Consider the following 11,514-nt stretch of genomic DNA (forward strand, 5'->3'; position numbering starts at 1 on the left):
GTTTATTTAATTTATATTTCTCCAAGAATCCTTTTTGCTTTTTACTAATATTTTATTGTTGGTATTCATGTATGTATCGTTTCTGTGTATTATTTATTTTGGGAGCTTTTAATTGATTAAGTTGTGACCTTTGACACCTTTACTTTCATTTCCTGTTCCGTTATGCTTCGCGGTAATTCTCTTCAGACGGCAATGAGCCATGATGAGGAGAGGTGAGCATTGATAGAGCTCCCGTGAGCTAGCATGTTAAAACTCGGTTAAAACAGGGTATAAACATAGGACAAAGTTACATGCCTGTTGTACAAGTTATCTATGCTTTTGGTTAGTATTATAATGTGCATTTCACAGCGAGGATGTTTTTTTTGTTGAACTTTACAACAATGTGCTAGTTCAGCTTAAGCTAGCCAGTTAGCCATGTGCGCACGAGTGGTCTCTCACACAATCACTGCTGTTCATTCCTTCTTGAAGGTGTGTCGTGAGAGCCAGTGTATGCTGTGAATGCTCATTCTATTTCTGTGTGCAACAGGTATGTGTGCTCTTGGTCATTGTATGTTTAATTCCTTTTTATTTGTATGTAGCCTATGTGATGTTTCTGATTTTAGTCACATGTTCATTTTCTTGCTTGTGAAATATTGCCTGGGGGGAGAGGGGTAGATTCTGTATTTTAACTACTGTGTGACCACAGCTTATTGTACTGTAACTACTGTGTGACCACATCTTATTGTACTGTAACTATTTTTACAATAGTAATTTTTGTTTTATTGTTTGGGATAATTATAATTATCTGGAGACGGCAATGAGCCATGATGAGGAGAGGTGTGTCGTGAGAGCCAGTGTATGCTGTGAATGCTCATTCTATTTCTGTGTGCAACAGGTGTGTGTATGCAACAGAATAAACCCCTCTACTGTCCGGCAAGAAGTTGTCCATCTCAATTGTTAACACAACGCAGAGATCCAGTGTGTCAGCCTACACCGGCTACATTTAGACCTTTCACCACCTGTAGACCTTTACCTTTAACAACACCCAGTGCATCAGAAAAAAAACAGGAAATGATTCACCCCTTCAGAGAAATCTAAACTGTTCTCTCTGTCTCTGTGTTCTCTCCCAAGTGAAGTAAACAGTACAGTAAAATGGCTCAGCAGGGAGTTCTTCTGGACCAGGACCAGTTCTGGTGTCCCATCTGTATGGACATACTGAAGGAGCCAGTCACTATCCCCTGTGGACACAGTTACTGTACCAGCTGTATTCAGGCCTTCTGGGATCGGGATGGTCTGGAGGGCGTCTACAGCTGCCCCCAGTGCAGGCAGACCTTCACACCAAGGCCTGCTCTTACTTAGGAAAAATAACATGCTGGCTGAAGTGGTGGAGAAACTGAAGGAGACACAACACCACACTATTTCCTCTGCCCCTGTTCCAGCCCCAGCCCCAGCCCTTCCTCTGAGCTATGCTGGACCTGAAGATGTGGCCTGTGATTTCTGCACTGAAAGAAAACAGAAAGCTCTCATGTCCTGTCTGGTGTGTCTGGCCTCTTTCTGTGAGACTCACCTCCAGCCTCGCTACAAATCTCCTGCCTTTAAAAAGCACACGCTGTTGAAGGCCTCCGCACAACTGCAGGAGAAGATCTGCTCTCGTCATAACAAACTGCTGGAGGTTTTCTGCCGTACTGATCAGCAATGTATCTGTCATCTGTGTTCCATGACTGAGCATAAAGGCCATGATACAGTCTCAACTGCTGCAGAATGGACTGAGAAACAGGTAAGAATCAGAGCTATATTTGTGACTAATAATTGTGGAACTGAAGTCTGCATAAACCTCAATTTGAGAACAAATCGGTGTTTATAACCAATGTATTTCACCACTTAGTCTAAAGTCAAATGGGTTTATGTTTATGGAGACTTGAAATGTTGCTCTTATTATAGCAGCACTAATGATAGTTTGCAGGATTTTACTGTGAGACTTCCCCAAACAATATCCTGCTAAACGGTTTTCACAAGCAGTAGGACCATGAACAATTTCCTCTGCAGGCTCTCATTTGATTCCCCAATAATGACATTCCTTAAAAGCATTGCAAAGTTAATATTCCATCCATGCAAAACCAATATTCCATCAATAAAAAGGATAGATATATGTTGTTCCTTTTCAGCACATGACAGTTGTGAATTTATGAAACCAGTATTTGCATAAAAATATAGATATAGATGGTGGATTGTTTCTTAAAAGCTGAAGTCATAGAAACAATTAACAATTTATTAGCACATTTTGAATATACTGTAGAAATGTTTATATGAGATTTACTGTAAATTATCAAAAAGGTCACCCACACCAGGTAATTGTAAAGTGTGTTTGTCGTCTACAGACGTATCTTGGAATAAGTCAGCAGGACATCCAGCAGAGAGTCCAAGAGAAAGACAAGGAACTGAAGGAGCTCCAACAGGCTGTGGAGTCTTTCAAAGTGAGTATTTACCAAAGGAGATATACCATTTCACTGTGCTCCTCCAGTGACTTCACTGCTCACGTCCATTCAGACAGTGGGAGTGGCCACTGGGAAGAGAAGGAGCCGATTGCTTCAAGGTCCAGTACAGTATGTAGATTTGTAGCTTTGTAGTAGTGAATGAATGAATGGACTTTATTGTCATTGCTACAGTACAGGTACCAAACAACGAAATTTAGGAGGGATGGCTCCCCTGGTGTTAGGAAAGGGAAGAAAAAAAAACACTTTAAAAAAAAAAATCACAAGAAGGGAAGGAGCTGGTTTACATAAATAAAGGCTATGTACACAGTCCACTGTACTATACTGTACAGATAGACGACTAGGGTTGTCATATTGCACAATAGTATTGTTTCACGTTATTTAAAGTGTCACAGTTTGCAGGCTTGAAATGTACATGTTTGTGCCTCAGCACTACACCTGATTTAGTAGTGCTAATTAGCCATTACTGGATGAAGAATGTTCAGTGAAGAGTGCTGTATTAATCCAACATGTGGTGTCGGGTAGGACATTGGCCTTTATGTGCCTGTTACATGTGTTTGGATACGTTTGGTACTATTAGAAGAAAACATAGCATAATATGCACGTTTTCATATTTTCAATGTGGCCAACATGCAAAACTACATGCTGGGGCCCTAACTTGGAGCTGTGCGTGTGTGTGTTTGTGTGTCCTAATAGCACTTTGCAGACACAGCAGTGGAGGACAGTGAGAGGATCTTTACTGAGCTGATCCGCTCTATTGAGAGAAGGCACTCTGAGATAAAGGAGCTGATCAGAGCCCAGCAGGAGGCAGCAGTGAGTCAGGCTGAAGGACTTCTGGAACAATTGGAGCAGGAGATCGCTGAGCTGAGAAGGAGACATGCTGAGCAGGAGCAGCTTTTAGACACAGAGGATCACATCCATTTCCTCCAGGTAACTACACTGACCCATTATAATAAAACATAATTCCTTCAATATTTTTCTAAATCTCTCTCTCTCTCCCTCTCTCTATCTCTCTTCAGAGTTATCAATCTCTCTCCAGTCCCAGTGTGTCTCCAGACCTTCCCAGCATTCTTATCAGTCCACTGCAGCACTTTGGAGAGTTGAGTGTGGCTGTGTCTAAGCTGAGCGTGAAACTGGAGGACATCCTTAAGGGTGAATTACCCGAGATCTCCGCAACAGGTAACATTGTCACGTTATACGATACACTTTACACATATTATCGAAAAGTATGATTAGTTGATTTGTCAGGTCAGTTAAGTTACTGCTTGGTTCGAACAAGAGCCTGCACCCACACAGGCCCTCTGGGAATAAGACAGCTACCCCCTGGCTCACACTTCTCTCTTCTGTCAATGTGTTTTTGTTTTTTGCAGTCCATGCAGTGGGTGTTTTATTGCCACCAGAGCCCAAGACCAGAACTTGGTTCTTACAATGTGAGTTTCTTTATCCTGAGGAAGCTTACCGTATTTCTGCATTGATACTCTCCACAACCCCTGTGATTGAATTAAAGAGCTATAAGAGAAGATGTGCTTAATCAAAGACAGGGTAGATCTGACTGTGACCTTTTTTGTTTCTGATTTGGTCTGCTCTTCTCCCAGATTGGCACCAGCTGACACTAGACCCAGACACAGCAAACAAATTCCTGTGTCTGTCTAAGAAGAAAAGAAAAGTGACTTTCACACGTGAAGTCCAGCCATATCCAGACCATCCGGAGAGATTCACTGGCTTGTGTCAGGTGCTCTGCCAAGACGGTCTGTCTGGACACTGTTATTGGGAGGTTGAGTGGACTGGACAGTCAGTCTATATAGCAGTATCATATAAAGATATCAGCAAAACAGGATACAATAATGAGACTGGTTTTGGATACAATGAAAGATCCTGGTGTTTAGGGTACTCCAATGGTGAATATTGGTTAAGACACAATGGTGTTAAGACGAAAGTCTCAGGGTCTCTGTGCTCCAGAGTTGGAGTGTACCTGGATCACAGGGCAGGTATTCTGTCATTCTACAATGTCTCTGACACAATGACCCTTCTCCACAGAGTCCAGACCACATTCACTCAGGCCCTCTATCCTGGGTTTGTGCTTTGTGGCTATGGGAATGAGGCTGAGCTGTGTTAACTTTTCTAGGGGATCCCCATGCAGTCTTGCTTTATATTGTCCTACTATTCTGTACAAATCAAATACATTCTGTCATTTTGTCCTGAGAGATTTATTTCTCTCATCTATGATTCTCACACGACTAGCTCTCAGATTGTGAACTGTGTAAATCTAGAACAAGGTTATTGTAAATCTAGAACAAGGTTATTGTAAATCTAGAACAAGGTTTTTTGTAAATCTAGAACAAGGTTATTGTAAATCTAGAACAAGGTTATTGTAAATCTAGAACAAGGTTATTGTAAATCTAGAACAAGGTTATTGTAAATCTAAAACAAGGTTTTTTGTAAATCTAGAACAAGGTTTATTGTAAATCTAGAACAAGGTTATTGTAAATCTAGAACAAGGTTATTGTAAATCTAGAACAAGGTTATTGTAAATCTAGAACAAGGTTATTGTAAATCTAGAACAAGGTTATTGTAAATCTAGAACAAGGTTATTGTAAATCTAGAACAAGGTTATTGTAAATCTAGAACAAGGTTATTGTAAATCTAAAACAAGGTTTTTTGTAAATCTAGAACAAGGTTTATTGTAAATCTAGAACAAGGTTATTGTAAATCTAGAACAAGGTTATTGTAAATCTAGAACAAGGTTTTTTGTAAATCTAGAACAAGGTTATTGTAAATCTAGAACAAGGTTATTGTAAATCTAGAACAAGGTTATTGTAAATCTAGAACAAGGTTATTGTAAATCTAAAACAAGGTTTTTTGTAAATCTAGAACAAGGTTTTTTGTAAATCTAGAACAAGGTTTATTGTAAATCTAGAACAAGGTTATTGTAAATCTAGAACAAGGTTATTGTAAATCTAGAACAAGGTTATTTGCGCCAATTTGATGATATTCTCATCAGTCAGGGGATCCTTATCTTTGGTGAAACTTTACCTCCTCGTCCTAATTATTAGAGATTTATCTTCCCCATCTTCTTTTTATTTGTTATTTTTCTTAATACACTTGACTTCATAGTGTGAGATTTATTACATTAATCATGAGTCAAGTATTGAATATTATTTCTGATATTTCTTCTGCCTTTGTTCATTTGGTTAATTGCAGCTAGCAATGATAAGACACACTTGTACACACACACATGTATCAACACACTAGGCAGTTAAAACTTCTCAGTTGGTTTGCTAGCAAACTTTAGAATTAGGGGCCATTATAAATGTTTGAAAGTTGTTTGAAAGTAAAGTAGCCAAAAAAGAATACTTCAAAGTATTAAATCTGTCTGTACTACTATGGAGACAGTGCTGAATTGTGTGACATTAAATAGAGGTTCCAATAAGAATGAGTTATGATTTACCTTGACTTACTCCAGTATGCTCTTGCTATGGAATTGTTCATTTCATCAATGTCAAATGTTTTCATTACAATTTTACAGTACAGTTCATTTTTCGTTGTTGGAGCTGTAAAACAAACAACTAAGACAGAGTAAAAAGGTGCGACACCTGTTTTTGCACTCAATTCTTCCCCAAGTCTTTGTTAAGAACATGGCTTGTTGAGATTTTATCTTAACGTATTTGTGTTTCACAGTTGTTGATATTTGTTGTAAGTATCTTGATTTCTTATGTGTCAGGATTTGGATTTGTTGTTACATTACACAAGGAAGTCTCTTTAACCACTTTGGGATGTCATGCCAGTTCTGAACGCATGGCTAGTCCACTTAACCCTCCTCCAGACCAGTCTGAATATCTCTCCTCCAACCCTTTACTGTGGCTACTTTTTACTGGCTACTGCTAAAATGTGTTCTGAGCTTCTCTCCAGACTTAAGCAGTGCTGCCTCACACATTTAGACTGTAATATAACCGTCATGCTATCCAAGCATAAAATGTCTCCATAAAGAGTTCTGGGTCAAAATAATTTTCATTGAATTACTTTAGTTGTACTTCATTTAGCTTGCCTGGTACACCAGGTGTGCAGCGTTTGCACTTTTGGAACTATTTCATTGGCTCCATCACACTGCTCATGCTCATTAGGAGAAAACAAATACTGTTTTAACCGACATTGGATTATTAGACAATAATCTCCAGACTTTAATTATTCAATGCAGATTAAAAGTGCTCACCCAGACACCAAGCACTAGTTGGTTGATATTATAGGCAATCAGATAGTAATGTTTCTACCAGGAGAGTTTCACTTACTCTCAGGTTTTGTAGATATGTGTTTTGCTACAGTTATTCTCTGTACTGTCTTTGAACTATTTATTACTATGTGTGTTTCTGTGCAAATGAAAAATGTTTGGTAACGATTAAAGGGTTTGGTAGAATGTGAGTGTACATTGTTGTACCCTAGGTGACGTGTGCTATGAACATGCTATGGTGGCCTCCTCTGTAGACTTGCTGTGTTACTTTTTATGTCAAAGCCTGGTCACTCATTAGACAATAAAGTCAATTACATTCCTTTCATGAAGCCTTTTTTTTGCTCTTTGCTTTTTTTATATTCATATTGTGATGACAACTAAGTGCAACTTTCTAGGAAATTGTCAAATACTGTAGTCATTTGTTTCTTTTACAACTGGAGAAGTCTAGAAGTTGTTGCCTGTACACTCCTATAGATTCTGCCACCAGTGGCACAAAAGGATAAGAATTTGGTTTGTTGTCCCCAAAATTAGACCTCATTGGATAGCAGGGAGAGGACTTACCTCTCCACACCTGTGAGCAAAAGCTTAGGGGTTCTGGTTACTTACACACACACACACACACAAATCAGCTATGCATAGACACAGAACCAGGAGATTTCCAGTCACACTTTATGGTTGTTCTAAATGTTGTAAGCTCCAAAGGAAATTAGCTTAAAATAACACTTTAATCAAATACACCACACAAACTGTAACCATTAAGGATTGGCATGTGGTGTGGTTTCACACTTGGAATGTAACCCAGTGGAATGTAACGTTTTAAAATCTTTTGAGAATTTCTCTTTCTCTCTCACAGACACACACACACACACACACACACAAATAAATACGTCATACTGCACACCATCTTTAAGGCCACACAGCTCTCGGATAAATTCGACCACTTCACACTCCACATGTCTTAAATCAGCATCTCTCCATGTATGAGATGTATTATTACTTTATCAATGTAGGCTTACTTATTTGTATTGTGTTTTTTTATTCTGAATGCTGCAATGCCAATGTTGACGAACCAAAGACAAGTTTACTCTTGTGTACTTGTACAGTGAGATGTAATAAAAGCGATTCTGATTCTGATTCTGATGTATGGCAGCCATTCTATTCCGGAGTCTGTTGAATTCCAACCCAGGCACACCTCATTCTACTTGAGATATTCTATATTGAGATATTGGCCACTTCCCTACTCAGACTATGGGAGTATGGTTTTCCACGAAGCCATTTTAATCTACGTCTTTTTTTTATTTTTTTATTTTATCTTTCAGCCGATTATTAACCGCCATGTCGAAGTCTGGATGGCCGAGCGGTATAAGGCGCTGCGTTCAGGTCGCAGTCTCCTCTGGAGGCGTGGGTTCGAATCCCACTTCATACATCGATTATGCTGTTGCATGTCGGGAAAACCCTGCTGCCACCCTCATCCCACATTTTCTCCCCAGCAACCTTGCACCCCGATTACTAACTCTCAAAGCCATTCTCTCTTTCAAAGCATTTAATAAACTGCTATTAGCTATCGTATTTCAAACGTATACACTGACTCTGTTTTCTATAAATAATAAATAAATAACATATGTTATATTATTTTGAAATGTGCAGTGGGTGGTATTCACCATTTCTTGTGGGTAAAGAGGGTAGAAAGTTAGCCACTAAACTAACTAGACCAGCATACTGTAGATGTAGAGGCCTTACATGACTTAACCATGGAGGACAAAGTGAAGGAAATGTACAATGCAATCTATAAGACATACAGTGAGGGAAAGAACAAAGAAGTATTCAACACAGCAACCATTATTTAATTCAACATATTTCCATTGCAGCTATTCACATGAAATGTAGACCAGACAATGGTATTAACTCGATAAAACTATACAGCTAAAGAAATGGTAACATTCCGAGTGAGGTACTGATCAGGTGATCACCTGAACCTAATCGTATTTAACAAGGACAAGTATAAAACCCCTGCTGTGGTCATCACTATCCTCTTGCAATAGGATCAGCTGGATGGCAAAAACAGTGCTAGTAGTAATTGGAATTGGAATCAGAATTGGAATCAAAAATAACGATTGACCATGGCAGAAGAGTTGTAAATAAAAGTTTGGAGTGAGGAAAATACAGTGAGTGTCAGGTTGCTTCCATCCATAAAATGTCAAAGACGGCGGTTCATATGAACAAGGTCAAGCAGCAGCAGACATTGGGGACGACAAAGCTACAGACCGGCAGAGGGTGAAAACGACTCTCCACTGACAGGGATGACCGCCAACTCATTAGAATGTCACTCAACAACCGGAGGATGACATCAAGTGACCTATGAAGAATGACAAACGTCAGCTGGGGTGAAGTGCACGGCGAGGATGGTTGGAAACAGGCACCTAAGGGAAGGGATGAAGCTAGAAAAAAGCCCCTCATCAATGATGGAAGCAAAGAAGAGCCAGGCTGAGGTTTGCAAAAGACCATAAGGATTGGACTATAGAGGACTGGAGTAAGGTCATCTTCTCTGATGACTCAGATGAGAGGCCTACAAGCCACAGTGTCTCTCGCACCCACTACGAAATTTGGTGGAGGATCGGTGATGATCTGAGGGTGCTTCAGCAAGGCTGGAATCGGGCAGATGTGTCTCTGTGAAGGACACATAAATCAAGCCACGTACAACATTGTTCTGGAAGAAAAATTGCTTCTTGGTCACAAGCCATCAAACAAAGCCGAGCTGCTTGAATCTTTGTGCCAGGAGTGGCATTAAGTCACTCAACAGCAATGTGAGTGGTGGAGAGCCAAGACGCATGAAAGCTGTGATTGAAAATCAGGGTTATTCTACCAAATATTGATTTCTGAACTCTCCTACACAAAACATTGTTGTGTTGTTTAAAACATTTATATGAACTTGTTTTCTGAAGGTCTGAAAACACTGCATAGTTTATGGCATTTTGACCAGTTGTCATTTTCTGCAAATAAATGTTCTAAATGACAACAATGTTGTAGTTTATAGAAGATTTTTTTTTTTTACTCAAACACATATCTATAAATAGTAAAACCAGAGATACTTATAATTTTGCAGTGGTCTTGGTCTTGTTAAGTCGTGACGTGTTTCCGGGTCCAACGTTGGCTGAGGCGCTGTCTTCGAAATGCCGAAATAATAATAATTATTAATTATATTTATATAGCGCTTTTCCGAGGCTCAAATACCCTGACAATATGGAGAAAACGGGAAAGGGCTGTGTCCCTTGTTGAATGAATAGATCCGAGTCTAAAAAACGATTAAACTGTCATTCTACCGCTGTAGTTCACAGGTACTCTGGTGCGGAGAATTTCTGGTTTGGACTCGGAAATGGCTAAACGTCACTTTTGACGTCGGACTTAACAAGCAGAAGCAGGAAGTCCCTCCCTCTATTCAGAGAAAACGAAACTGACCAGGACCATTTCGTCTGAATCTGCTGAAGGTAACGAGTTCTGGGTCAAAATGTATTTATTTGAATGACTTTAGTTGTTCTTAATTTCTTCTCCCAATAGCATCATCACACTGAGTACATGCTGTTGGGAGAAAACAAATAATACAGTATGTTAACCAACATTCATGAGATCTAATTGATTCAATACAGTTTGAAAGTGCTTTTGCACAGTCACCAAGCAGTTGGTTGGTGTTAATCATCAACTAGAATAAAAAGTTCCAGAAGAAACTTTGTGGGCTTGCAAAGTCTTATTTTGGAGGTGGAAAGGGTTTAACGATGTTTCGATAGATAGATGCTGCAGTGCTGGGTAGCTCAGAATTAGAATTCGTCTCAAAGTCAATGAGAGGCAGGGTGCTTGTTTGTGAGGCCCTCTGCCATGGGGAAGAAACTGTCCACGTGGCGCAAGGTTTTGGTCTTTGGTGTTTTCGATATTTCGTGAGCTTGGAATGATAAGGTTCTATCTCCATTTTTGTCAAAATTGAGGTTTTTTTTACATAATCTGATCCATTAGGTGTTTATTAATGCCTGTGTGATGTTATTTTTTAAATGTTGACATTTTTGAGTTAGTAATTAATAAAATACAAAGGTTCCATCTCATAAAACATAATGGAATGTAAAAACTTTGACGCTCAATATCTCTGAACTGCCCTAAACGGAGATAGAACCTTATCATTCTAAGCTCACGACACCTAAACAACTGATGCTGCTGCACATCTTGTAAAGATAACATGTTCTTATGTTATTATACTTATTTAGCTACAGCACAATATGTCTGATTTTAGCCCACCTAAATATACAAGTCTGTTATTCTGCAGCTAGACTAAAACTATGGATTTAGGCTGAGCTATTGTGGAAATTATGTTATTTTTCCACATTGATACTTTATTTATTTTGGTGAAATATGAAATTTGCTTAAGGAAATGTGTCATGTGCAAGTTTGAACAAGATCAGATGATGATGTGTACAAAAATAAAGACTATAATGACACAAATGGATCTGTTGAGAAAACAGTTAACAGTCTACATAATGCATCAATTGCACTCAATAGGGACAAGCACATATCCCTCACAATGTCTTGTATATACAAACACTCAAGCTGAAGTCACGATTAAACAATAGCACCACATCTTTGCTCCATGTATTACTATGACTTAATGAACTATGAATAATTTAATTTATGACTTTTGAAAGTGTGTCAGTCACAGTCATGTGTGTCTTCCTTTTTGCCCTAGAGTCAGATGACGTGTCTGCTTAGAGAATCTTGTGCCATGAAGCTGTAGTCGGGTGGACACACCACAGCCCCTGTCTCTGTGACTGAGTCACC

General features: G+C 39.2%; 1 pseudogene across 1 annotated transcript; it reads left to right on the forward strand.

The window, feature by feature from the left end:
- The first annotated feature begins 1,131 nt into the window (after positions 1-1,131).
- LOC308168920 (tripartite motif-containing protein 16-like protein) lies at positions 1,132-4,764 on the forward strand (annotated as a pseudogene). The gene is made up of 6 exons: positions 1,132-1,756; positions 2,358-2,453; positions 3,168-3,401; positions 3,491-3,650; positions 3,842-3,901; positions 4,067-4,764. The product of its transcript is annotated as a tripartite motif-containing protein 16-like protein (transcript).
- The last annotated feature ends 6,750 nt before the right edge of the window (positions 4,765-11,514 follow it).

The sequence above is a fragment of the Nansenia antarctica genome, assembly GCF_963989245.1.
Source record: "Nansenia antarctica genome assembly, chromosome: 12".
Lineage (NCBI taxonomy): Eukaryota > Metazoa > Chordata > Actinopteri > Argentiniformes > Microstomatidae > Nansenia > Nansenia antarctica.